We start from the raw sequence: 11623 nt of genomic DNA, 5'->3' as shown, positions 1-11623 counted from the left end.
TAGGGCTCCCTTGGGTCTATCAGGGCAGCACAAGTTTGAGGTGGGGACAACTTCGGTGTGGGGTCCATCCTTCGATATAAGGATTCTTTGCAGTGAGGTCCCTGCCAAGTGCCAGGGACCCCTGGGCACATCCTTTAGCCATTTTCCCTGGGAAAGAAAACTCAGCAGTCCAGGTTCCTGATGTCAGTTTGTAGGGCTCCCTTGGGTCTATCAGGGCAGCACAAGTTTGAGGTGGGCACAACTTTCGTGTGGGGTCCATCCTTCGATATAAGGATTTTTTGCAGTCCAGGACAGGGGCCCCTGGGCCCATCCTTTTTCCATTTTCCCTGGGAAAGAAAACTCAGCAGTCCAGGTTCCTGATGTCAGTTTGTAGGGCTCCCTTGGGTCTATCAGGGCAGCACAAGTTTGAGGTGGGGACATTTTCGGTGTGGGGTCCATCCTTCGATATAAGGATTTTTTGCAGTCAGGGCCAGGGGCCCCTGGGCACATCCTTTTTCCATTTTCCCTGGGAAAGAAAGCTCAGCAGTCCAGGTTCCTGATGTCAGTTTGTAGGGCTCCCTTGGGTCTATCAGGGCAGCACAAGTTTGAGGTGGGGACAACTTCGGTGTGGGGTCCATCCTTCGATATAAGGATTCTTTGCAGTGAGGCCCCAGCCCAGGGCCAGGGGCCCCTGGGCACATCCTTTTTCCATTTTCCCTGGGAAAGAAAACTCAGCAGTCCAGGTTCCTGATGTCAGTTTGTAGGGCTCCCTTGGGTCTATCAAGGCAGCACAAGTTTGAGGTGGGGACAACTTCGGTGTGGGGTCCATCCTTCGATATAAGGATTTTTGGCAGTCAGGGCCAGGGGCCCCTGGGCACATCCTTTTTCCATTTTCCCTGGGAAAGAAAACTCAGCAGTCCAGGTTCCTGATGTCAGTTTGTAGGGCTCCCTTGGGTCTATCAGGGCAGCACAAGTTTGAGGTGGGGACAACTTCGGTGTGGGGTCCATCCTTCGATATAAGGATTCTTTGCAGTGAGGCCCCAGCCCAGGGCCAGCGGCCCCTGGGCACATCCTTTGGCCATTTTCCCTGGGAAAGAAAACTCAGCAGTCCAGGTTCCTGATGTCAGTTTGTAGGGCTCCCTTGGGTCTATCAGGGCAGCACAAGTTTGAGGTGGGGACAACTTCGGTGTGGGGTCCATCCTTCGATATAAGGATTCTTTGCAGTCAGGGCCAGGGTCCCAGGGCCAGGGGCCCCTGGGCACATCCTTTTTCCATTTTCCCTGGGAAAGAAAACTCAGCAGTCCAGGTTCCTGATGTCAGTTTGTAGGGCTCCCTTGGGTCTATCAGGGCAGCACAAGTTTGAGGTGGGGACAACTTCGGTGTGGGGTCCATCCTTCGATATAAGGATTCTTTGCAGTGAGTCCCACGACCAGGGCCATGGAACACTAGGCACATCCTTTTTCCATTTTCCCTGGGAAAGAAAACTCAGCAGTACAGGTTCCTGATGTCAGTTTGTAGGGCTCCCTTGGGTCTATCAGGGCAGCACAAGTTTGAGGTGGGGACATCTTTGGTGTGGGGTCCATCCTTCGATATAAGGATTTTTTGCAGTCAGGGCCAGGGGCCCCTGGGCACATCCTTTTTCCATTTTCCCTGGGAAAGAAAACTCAGCAGTCCAGGTTCCTGATGTCAGTTTGTAGGGCTCCCTTGGGTCTATCAGGGCAGCACAAGTTTGAGGTGGGGACAACTTCGGTGTGGGGCCCATCCTTCGATATAAGGATTCTTTGCAGTGAGGCCCCAGCCCAGGGCCAGGGAACCCTGGGCACATCCTTTTTCCATTTTCCCTGGGAAAGAAAACTCAGCAGTCCAGGTTCCTGATGTCAGTTTGTAGGGCTCCCTTGGGTGTATGAGGGCAGCACAAGTTTGAGGTGGGGACAACTTCGGTCTGGGGCCCATCATTCGATATAAGATTTTTTTGCAGTGAGGTCCCAGCCCAGGGCCAGGGGCCCCTGGGCACATCCTTTTTCCATTTTCCCTGGGAAAGAAAAGTCAGCAGTCCAGTTTCCTGATGTCAGTTTGTAGGGTTCCCTTGGGTCTATCAGGGCAGCACTAGTTTGAGGTGGGGACAACTTCGGTGTGGGGTCCATCCTTCGATATAAGGATTCTTTGCAGTCAGGGCCAGGGAACCCTGGGCACATCCTTTTTCCATTTTCCCTGGGAAAGAAAACTCATCAGTCCAAGTTCCTGATGTCAGTTTGTAGGGCTCCCTTGGGTCTATCAGGGCAGCACAAGTTTGAGGTGGGGACAACTTCGGTGTGGGGTCCATCCTTCGATATAAGGATTCTTTGCAGTGAGGCCCCAGCCCAGGGCCAGGGGCCCCTGGGCACATCCTTTTTCCATTTTCCCTGGGAAAGAAAACTCAGCAGTCCAGGTTCCTGATGTCAGTCTGTAGGGCTCCCTTGGGTGTATCAGGGCAGCACAAGTTTGAGGTGGGGACAACTTCGGTGTGGGGTCCATCCTTCGATATAAGGATTTTTTGCAGTCAGGGCCAGGGTCCCAGGGCTAGGGGCCCCTGGGCACATCCTTTTTCCATTTTCCCTGGGAAAGAAAACTCAGCAGTCCAGGTTCCTGATGTCAGTTTGTAGGGCTCCCTTGGGTCTATCAGGGCAGCACAAGTTTGAGGTGGGGACAACTTTGGTGTGGGGTCCATCCTTCGATATAAGGATTCTTTGCAGTGAGGCCCCAGCCCAGGGCCAGGGGCCCCTGGGCACATCCTTTTTCCATTTTCCCTGGGAAAGAAAACTCAGCAGTCCAGGTTCCTGATGTCAGTTTGTAGGGCTCCCTTGGGTCTATCAAGGCAGCACAAGTTTGAGGTGGGGACAACTTCGGTGTGGGGTCCATCCTTCGATATAAGGATTTTTTGCAGTCTGGGCCAGGGGCCCCTGGGCACATCCTTTTTCCATTTTCCCTGGGAAAGAAAACTCAGCAGTCCAGGTTCCTGATGTCAGTTTGTAGGGCTCCCTTGGGTCTATCAGGGCAGCACAAGTTTGAGGTGGGGACAACTTCGGTGTGGGGTCCATCCTTCGATATAAGGATTCTTTGCAGTGAGGCCCCAGCCAAGGGCCAGGGGCCCCTGGGCACATCCTTTGGCCATTTTCCCTGGGAAAGAAAAGTCAGCAGTCCAGGTTCCTGATGTCAGTTTTTAGGGCTCCCTTGGGTCTATCAGGGCAGCACAAGTTTGAGGTGGGGACAACTTCGGTGTGGGGTCCATCCTTCGATATAAGGATTCTTTGCAGTCAGGGCCAGGGGCCCCTGGGCACATCCTTTTTCCATTTTCCCTGGGAAAGAAAACTCAGCAGTCCAGGTTCCTGATGTCAGTTTGTAGGGCTCCCTTGGGTCTATCAGGGCAGCACAAGTTTGAGGTGGGGACAACTTCGGTCTGGGGTCCATCCTTCGATATAAGGTTTTTTTGCAGTCAGGGCCAGGGTCCCAGGGCCAGGGGCCCCTGGGCACATCCTTTTTCCATTTTCCCTGGGAAAGAAAACTCAGCAGTCCAGGTTCCTGATGTCAGTTTGTAGGGCTCCCTTGGGTCTATCAGGGCAGCACAAGTTTGAGGTGGGGACAACTTCGGTGTGGGGTCCATCCTTCGATATATGGATTCTTTGCAGTGAGGCCCCAGCCCAGGGCCAGGGAACCCTGGGCACATCCTTTTTCCATTTTCCCTGGGAAAGAAAACTCAGCAGTCCAGGTTCCTGATGTCAGTTTGTAGGGCTCCCTTGGGTATATCAGGGCAGCACAAGTTTGAGGTGGGGACATCTTCGGTGTGGGGTCCATCCTTCGATATAAGGATTTTTTGCAGTCAGGGCCAGGGGCCCCTGGGCACATCCTTTTTCCATTTTCCCTGGGAAAGAAAACTCAGCAGTCCAGGTTCCTGATGTCAGTTTGTAGGGCTCCCTTGGGTCTATCAGGGCAGCACAAGTTTGAGGTGGGGACAACTTCGGTGTGGGGTCCATCCTTCGATATAAGGATTCTTTGCAGTCAGGGCCAGGGTCCCAGGGCCAGGGGCCCCTGGGCACATCCTTTTTCCATTTTCCCTGGGAAAGAAAACTCAGCAGTCCAGGTTCCTGATGTCAGTTTGTAGGGCTCCCTTGGGTCTATCAGGGCAGCACAAATTTGAGGTGGGGACAACTTCGGTGTGGGGTCCATCCTTCGATATAAGGATTCTTTGCAGTCAGGGCCAGGGTCCCAGGGCCAGGGGCCCCTGGGCACATCCTTTTTCCATTTTCCCTGGGAAAGAAAACTCAGCAGTCCAGTTTCCTGATGTCAGTTTGTAGGGCTCCCTTGGGTCTATCAGGGCAGCACAAGTTTGAGGTGGGGACATCTTCGGTGTGGGGTCCATCCTTCGATATAAGGATTCTTTGCAGTGATGCCCCAGTCCAGGGCCAGGGGCCCCTGAGCACATCCTTTTTCCATTTTCCCTGGGAAAGAAAACTCAGCAGTCCAGGTTCCTGATGTCAGTTTGTAGGGCTCCCTTGGGTCTATCAGGGCAGCACAAGTTTGAGGTGGGGACAACTTCGGTGTGGGGTCCATCCTTCGATATAAGGATTCTTTGCAGTGAGGTCCCTGCCCAGGGCCCGGGGCCCCTGGGCACATCCTTTGGCCATTTTCCCTGGGAAAGAAAACTCAGCAGTCCAGGTTCCTGATGTCAGTTTGTAGGGCTCCCTTGGGTCTATCAGGGCAGCACAAGTTTGAGGTGGGGACAACTTCGGTGTGGGGTCCATCCTTCGATATAAGGATTCTTTGCAGTGAGGTCCCTGCCAAGTGCCAGGGACCCCTGGGCACATCCTTTAGCCATTTTCCCTGGGAAAGAAAACTCAGCAGTCCAGGTTCCTGATGTCAGTTTGTAGGGCTCCCTTGGGTCTATCAGGGCAGCACAAGTTTGAGGTGGGCACAACTTTCGTGTGGGGTCCATCCTTCGATATAAGGATTTTTTGCAGTCCAGGACAGGGGCCCCTGGGCCCATCCTTTTTCCATTTTCCCTGGGAAAGAAAACTCAGCAGTCCAGGTTCCTGATGTCAGTTTGTAGGGCTCCCTTGGGTCTATCAGGGCAGCACAAGTTTGAGGTGGGGACATTTTCGGTGTGGGGTCCATCCTTCGATATAAGGATTTTTTGCAGTCAGGGCCAGGGGCCCCTGGGCACATCCTTTTTCCATTTTCCCTGGGAAAGAAAGCTCAGCAGTCCAGGTTCCTGATGTCAGTTTGTAGGGCTCCCTTGGGTCTATCAGGGCAGCACAAGTTTGAGGTGGGGACAACTTCGGTGTGGGGTCCATCCTTCGATATAAGGATTCTTTGCAGTGAGGCCCCAGCCCAGGGCCAGGGGCCCCTGGGCACATCCTTTTTCCATTTTCCCTGGGAAAGAAAACTCAGCAGTCCAGGTTCCTGATGTCAGTTTGTAGGGCTCCCTTGGGTCTATCAAGGCAGCACAAGTTTGAGGTGGGGACAACTTCGGTGTGGGGTCCATCCTTCGATATAAGGATTTTTGGCAGTCAGGGCCAGGGGCCCCTGGGCACATCCTTTTTCCATTTTCCCTGGGAAAGAAAACTCAGCAGTCCAGGTTCCTGATGTCAGTTTGTAGGGCTCCCTTGGGTCTATCAGGGCAGCACAAGTTTGAGGTGGGGACAACTTCGGTGTGGGGTCCATCCTTCGATATAAGGATTCTTTGCAGTGAGGCCCCAGCCCAGGGCCAGCGGCCCCTGGGCACATCCTTTGGCCATTTTCCCTGGGAAAGAAAACTCAGCAGTCCAGGTTCCTGATGTCAGTTTGTAGGGCTCCCTTGGGTCTATCAGGGCAGCACAAGTTTGAGGTGGGGACAACTTCGGTGTGGGGTCCATCCTTCGATATAAGGATTCTTTGCAGTCAGGGCCAGGGTCCCAGGGCCAGGGGCCCCTGGGCACATCCTTTTTCCATTTTCCCTGGGAAAGAAAACTCAGCAGTCCAGGTTCCTGATGTCAGTTTGTAGGGCTCCCTTGGGTCTATCAGGGCAGCACAAGTTTGAGGTGGGGACAACTTCGGTGTGGGGTCCATCCTTCGATATAAGGATTCTTTGCAGTGAGTCCCACGACCAGGGCCATGGAACACTAGGCACATCCTTTTTCCATTTTCCCTGGGAAAGAAAACTCAGCAGTACAGGTTCCTGATGTCAGTTTGTAGGGCTCCCTTGGGTCTATCAGGGCAGCACAAGTTTGAGGTGGGGACATCTTTGGTGTGGGGTCCATCCTTCGATATAAGGATTTTTTGCAGTCAGGGCCAGGGGCCCCTGGGCACATCCTTTTTCCATTTTCCCTGGGAAAGAAAACTCAGCAGTCCAGGTTCCTGATGTCAGTTTGTAGGGCTCCCTTGGGTCTATCAGGGCAGCACAAGTTTGAGGTGGGGACAACTTCGGTGTGGGGTCCATCCTTCGATATAAGGATTCTTTGCAGTCAGGGCCAGGGTCCCAGGGCCAGGGGCCCCTGGGCACATCCTTTTTCCATTTTCCCTGGGAAAGAAAACTCAGCAGTCCAGTTTCCTGATGTCAGTTTGTAGGGCTCCCTTGGGTCTATCAGGGCAGCACAAGTTTGAGGTGGGGACATCTTCGGTGTGGGGTCCATCCTTCGATATAAGGATTCTTTGCAGTGATGCCCCAGTCCAGGGCCAGGGGCCCCTGAGCACATCCTTTTTCCATTTTCCCTGGGAAAGAAAACTCAGCAGTCCAGGTTCCTGATGTCAGTTTGTAGGGCTCCCTTGGGTCTATCAGGGCAGCACAAGTTTGAGGTGGGGACAACTTCGGTGTGGGGTCCATCCTTCGATATAAGGATTCTTTGCAGTGAGGTCCCTGCCCAGGGCCCGGGGCCCCTGGGCACATCCTTTGGCCATTTTCCCTGGGAAAGAAAACTCAGCAGTCCAGGTTCCTGATGTCAGTTTGTAGGGCTCCCTTGGGTCTATCAGGGCAGCACAAGTTTGAGGTGGGGACAACTTCGGTGTGGGGTCCATCCTTCGATATAAGGATTTTTTGCAGTGAGGTCCCTGCCAAGTGCCAGGGACCCCTGGGCACATCCTTTAGCCATTTTCCCTGGGAAAGAAAACTCAGCAGTCCAGGTTCCTGATGTCAGTTTGTAGGGCTCCCTTGGGTCTATCAGGGCAGCACAAGTTTGAGGTGGGCACAACTTTCGTGTGGGGTCCATCCTTCGATATAAGGATTTTTTGCAGTCCAGGACAGGGGCCCCTGGGCCCATCCTTTTTCCATTTTCCCTGGGAAAGAAAACTCAGCAGTCCAGGTTCCTGATGTCAGTTTGTAGGGCTCCCTTGGGTCTATCAGGGCAGCACAAGTTTGAGGTGGGGACATCTTCGGTGTGGGGTCCATCCTTCGATATAAGGATTTTTTGCAGTCAGGTCCAGGGGCCCCTGGGCACATCCTTTTTCCATTTTCCCTGGGAAAGAAAGCTCAGCAGTCCAGGTTCCTGATGTCAGTTTGTAGGGCTCCCTTGGGTCTATCAGGGCAGCACAAGTTTGAGGTGGGGACAACTTCGGTGTGGGGTGCATCCTTCGATATAAGGATTTTTTGCAGTCAGGGCCAGGGGCCCCTGGGCACATCCTTTTTCCATTTTCCCTGGGAAAGAAAACTCAGCAGTCCAGGTTCCTGATGTCAGTTTGTAGGGCTCCCTTGGGTCTATCAGGGCAGCACAAGTTTGAGGTGGGGACATCTTCGGTGTGGGGTCCATCCTTCGATATAAGGATTTTTTGCAGTCAGGGCCAGGGGCCCCTGGGCACATCCTTTTTCCATTTTCCCTGGGAAAGAAAGCTCAGCAGTCCAGGTTCCTGATGTCAGTTTGTAGGGCTCCCTTGGGTCTATCAGGGCAGCACAAGTTTGAGGTGGGGACAACTTCGGTGTGGGGTCCATCCTTCGATATAAGGATTCTTTGCAGTGAGGTCCCTGCCCAGGGCCAGGGGCCCCTGGGCACATCCTTTTTCCATTTTCCCTGGGAAAGAAAACTCAACAGTCCAGGTTCCTGATGTCAGTTTGTAGGGCTCCCTTGGGTGTATCAGGGCAGCACAAGTTTGAGGTGGGGACAACTTCGGTCTCGGGTCCATCCTTCGATATAAGGATTTTTTGCAGTCAGGGCCAGGGGCCCCTGGGCACATCCTTTTTCCATTTTCCCTGGGAAAGAAAACTCAGCAGTCCAGGTTCCTGATGTCAGTTTGTAGGGCTCCCTTGGGTCTATCAGGGCAGCACAAGTTTGAGGTGGGGACAACTTCGGTGTGGGGTCCATCCTTCAATATATGGTTTCTTTGCAGTCAGGGCCAGGGGCCCCTGGGCACATCCTTTTTCCATTTTCCCTGGGAAAGAAAACTCAGCAGTCCAGGTTCCTGATGTCAGTTTGTAGGGCTCCCTTGGGTCTATCAGGACAGCACACGTTTGAGGTGGGAACAACTTCGGTGTGGAGTGCATCATTCGATATAAAGATTTTTTGCAGTCAGGGCCAGGGGCCCCTGGGCACATCCTTTTTCCATTTTCCCTGGGAAAGAAAACTCAGCAGTCCAGGTTCCTGATGTCAGTTTGTAGGGCTCCCTTGGGTCTATCAGGACAGCACAAGTTTGAGGTGGGGACAACTTTGGTGTGGGGTCCATCCTTCGATATAAGGATTTTTTGCAGTCAGGGCCAGGGGCCCCTGGGCACATCCTTTTTCCATTTTCCCTGGGAAAGAAAACTCAGCAGTCCAGGTTCCTGATGTCAGTTTGTAGGGCTCCCTTGGGTCTATCAGAGCAGCACAAGTTTGAGGTGGGGACAACTTTGGTGTGGGGTCCATCCTTCGATATAAGGATTTTTTGCAGTCAGGGCCAGGGGCCCCTGGGCACATCCTTTTTCCATTTTCCCTGGGAAAGAAAACTCAGCAGTCCAGGTTCCTGATGTCAGTTTGTAGGGCTCCCTTGGGTCTATCAGGGCAGCACAAGTTTGAGGTGGGGACAACTTCGGTCTGGGGTCCATCCTTCGATATAAGGATTCTTTGCAGTGAGGCCCACGACCAGGGCCATGGAACACTAGGCACATCCTTTTTCCATTTTCCCTGGGAAAGAAAACTCAGCAGTACAGGTTCCTGATGTCAGTTTGTAGGGCTCCCTTGGGTCTATCAGGGCAGCACAAGTTTGAGGTGGGGACATCTTTGGTGTGGGGTCCATCCTTCGATATAAGGATTTTTTGCAGTCAGGGCCAGGGGCCCCTGGGCACATCCTTTTTCCATTTTCCCTGGGAAAGAAAACTCAGCAGTCCAGGTTCCTGATGTCAGTTTGTAGGGCTCCCTTGGGTCTATCAGGGCAGCACAAGTTTGAGGTGGGGACAACTTCGGTGTGGGGTCCATCCTTCGATATAAGGATTCTTTGCAGTCAGGGCCAGGGTCCCAGGGCCAGGGGCCCCTGGGCACATCCTTTTTCCATTTTCCCTGGGAAAGAAAACTCAGCAGTCCAGGTTCCTGATGTCAGTTTGTAGGGCTCCCTTGGGTCTATCAGGGCAGCACAAGTTTGAGGTGGGGACATCTTCGGTGTGGGGTCCATCCTTCGATATAAGGATTCTTTGCAGTGATGCCCCAGTCCAGGGCCAGGGGCCCCTGAGCACATCCTTTTTCCATTTTCCCTGGGAAAGAAAACTCAGCAGTCCAGGTTCCTGATGTCAGTTTGTAGGGCTCCCTTGGGTCTATCAGGGCAGCACAAGTTTGAGGTGGGGACAACTTTGGTGTGGGGTCCATCCTTCGATATAAGGATTTTTTGCAGTGAGGTCCCTGCCAAGTGCCAGGGACCCCTGGGCACATCCTTTAGCCATTTTCCCTGGGAAAGAAAACTCAGCAGTCCAGGTTCCTGATGTCAGTTTGTAGGGCTCCCTTGGGTCTATCAGGGCAGCACAAGTTTGAGGTGGGCACAACTTTCGTGTGGGGTCCATCCTTCGATATAAGGATGTTTTGCAGTCCAGGACAGGGGCCCCTGGGCCCATCCTTTTTCCATTTTCCCTGGGAAAGAAAACTCAGCAGTCCAGGTTCCTGATGTCAGTTTGTAGGGCTCCCTTGGGTCTATCAAGGCAGCAAAAGTTTGAGGTGGGGACATCTTCGGTGTGGGGTCCATCCTTCGATATAAGGATTTTTTGCAGTCAGGGCCAGGGGCCCCTGGGCACATCCTTTTTCCATTTTCCCTGGGAAAGAAAGCTCAGCAGTCCAGGTTCCTGATGTCAGTTTGTGGGGCTCCCTTGGGTCTATCAGGGCAGCACACGTTTGAGGTGGGGACAACTTCGGTGTGGGGTGCATCCTTCGATATAAGGATTCTTTGCAGTCAGGGCCAGGGGCCCCTGGGCACATCCTTTTTCCATTTTCCCTGGGAAAGAAAACTCAGCAGTCCAGGTTCCTGATGTCAGTTTGTAGGGCTCCCTTGGGTCTATCAGGGCAGCACAAGTTTGAGGTGGGGACATCTTCGGTGTGGGGTCCATCCTTCGATATAAGGATTTTTTGCAGTCAGGGCCAGGGGCCCCTGGGCACATCCTTTTTCCATTTTCCCTGGGAAAGAAAGCTCAGCAGTCCAGGTTCCTGATGTCAGTTTGTAGGGCTCCCTTGGGTCTATCAGGGCAGCACAAGTTTGAGGTGGGGACAACTTCGGTGTGGGGTCCATCCTTCGATATAAGGATTCTTTGCAGTGAGGTCCCTGCCCAGGGCCAGGGGCCCCTGGGCACATCCTTTTTCCATTTTCCCTGGGAAAGAAAACTCAACAGTCCAGGTTCCTGATGTCAGTTTGTAGGGCTCCCTTGGGTCTATCAGGGCAGCACAAGTTTGAGGTGGGGACAACTTCGGTGTGGGGTCCATCCTTCGATATAAGGATTTTTTGCTGTCAGGGCCAGGGGCCCCTGGGCACATCCTTTTTCCATTTTCCCTGGGAAAGAAAACTCAGCAGTCCAGGTTCCTGATGTCAGTTTGTAGGGCTCCCTTGGGTCTATCAGGGCAGCACAAGTTTGAGGTGGGGACAACTTCGGTGTGGGGTCCATCCTTCAATATATGGTTTCTTTGCAGTCAGGGCCAGGGGCCCCTGGGCACATCCTTTTTCCATTTTCCCTGGGAAAGAAAACTCAGCAGTCCAGGTTCCTGATGTCAGTTTGTAGGGCTCCCTTGGGCCTATCAGGACAGCACACGTTTGAGGTGGGAACAACTTCGGTGTGGAGTGCATCATTCGATATAAAGATTTTTTGCAGTCAGGGCCAGGGGCCCCTGGGCACATCCTTTTTCCATTTTCCCTGGGAAAGAAAACTCAGCAGTCCAGGTTCCTGATGTCAGTTTGTAGGGCTCCCTTGGGTCTATCAGGACAGCACAAGTTTGAGGTGGGGACAACTTTGGTGTGGGGTCCATCCTTCGATATAAGGATTTTTTGCAGTCAGGGCCCGGGGCCCCTGGGCACATCCTTTTTCCATTTTCCCTGGGAAAGAAAACTCAGCAGTCCAGGTTCCTGATGTCAGTTTGTAGGGCTCCCTTGGGTCTATCAGGGCAGCACAAGTTTGAGGTGGGGACAACTTTGGTGTGGGGTCCATTCTTCGATATAAGGATTTTTTGCTGTCAGGGCCAGGGGCCCCTGGGCACATCCTTTG

This window comes from Lonchura striata, chromosome 31, assembly GCF_050655825.1.
Source record: "Lonchura striata isolate lonStrDom1 chromosome 31, ASM5065582v1, whole genome shotgun sequence".
NCBI lineage: Eukaryota > Metazoa > Chordata > Aves > Passeriformes > Estrildidae > Lonchura > Lonchura striata.
Note: the sequence above shows the minus strand (reverse complement) of the source record.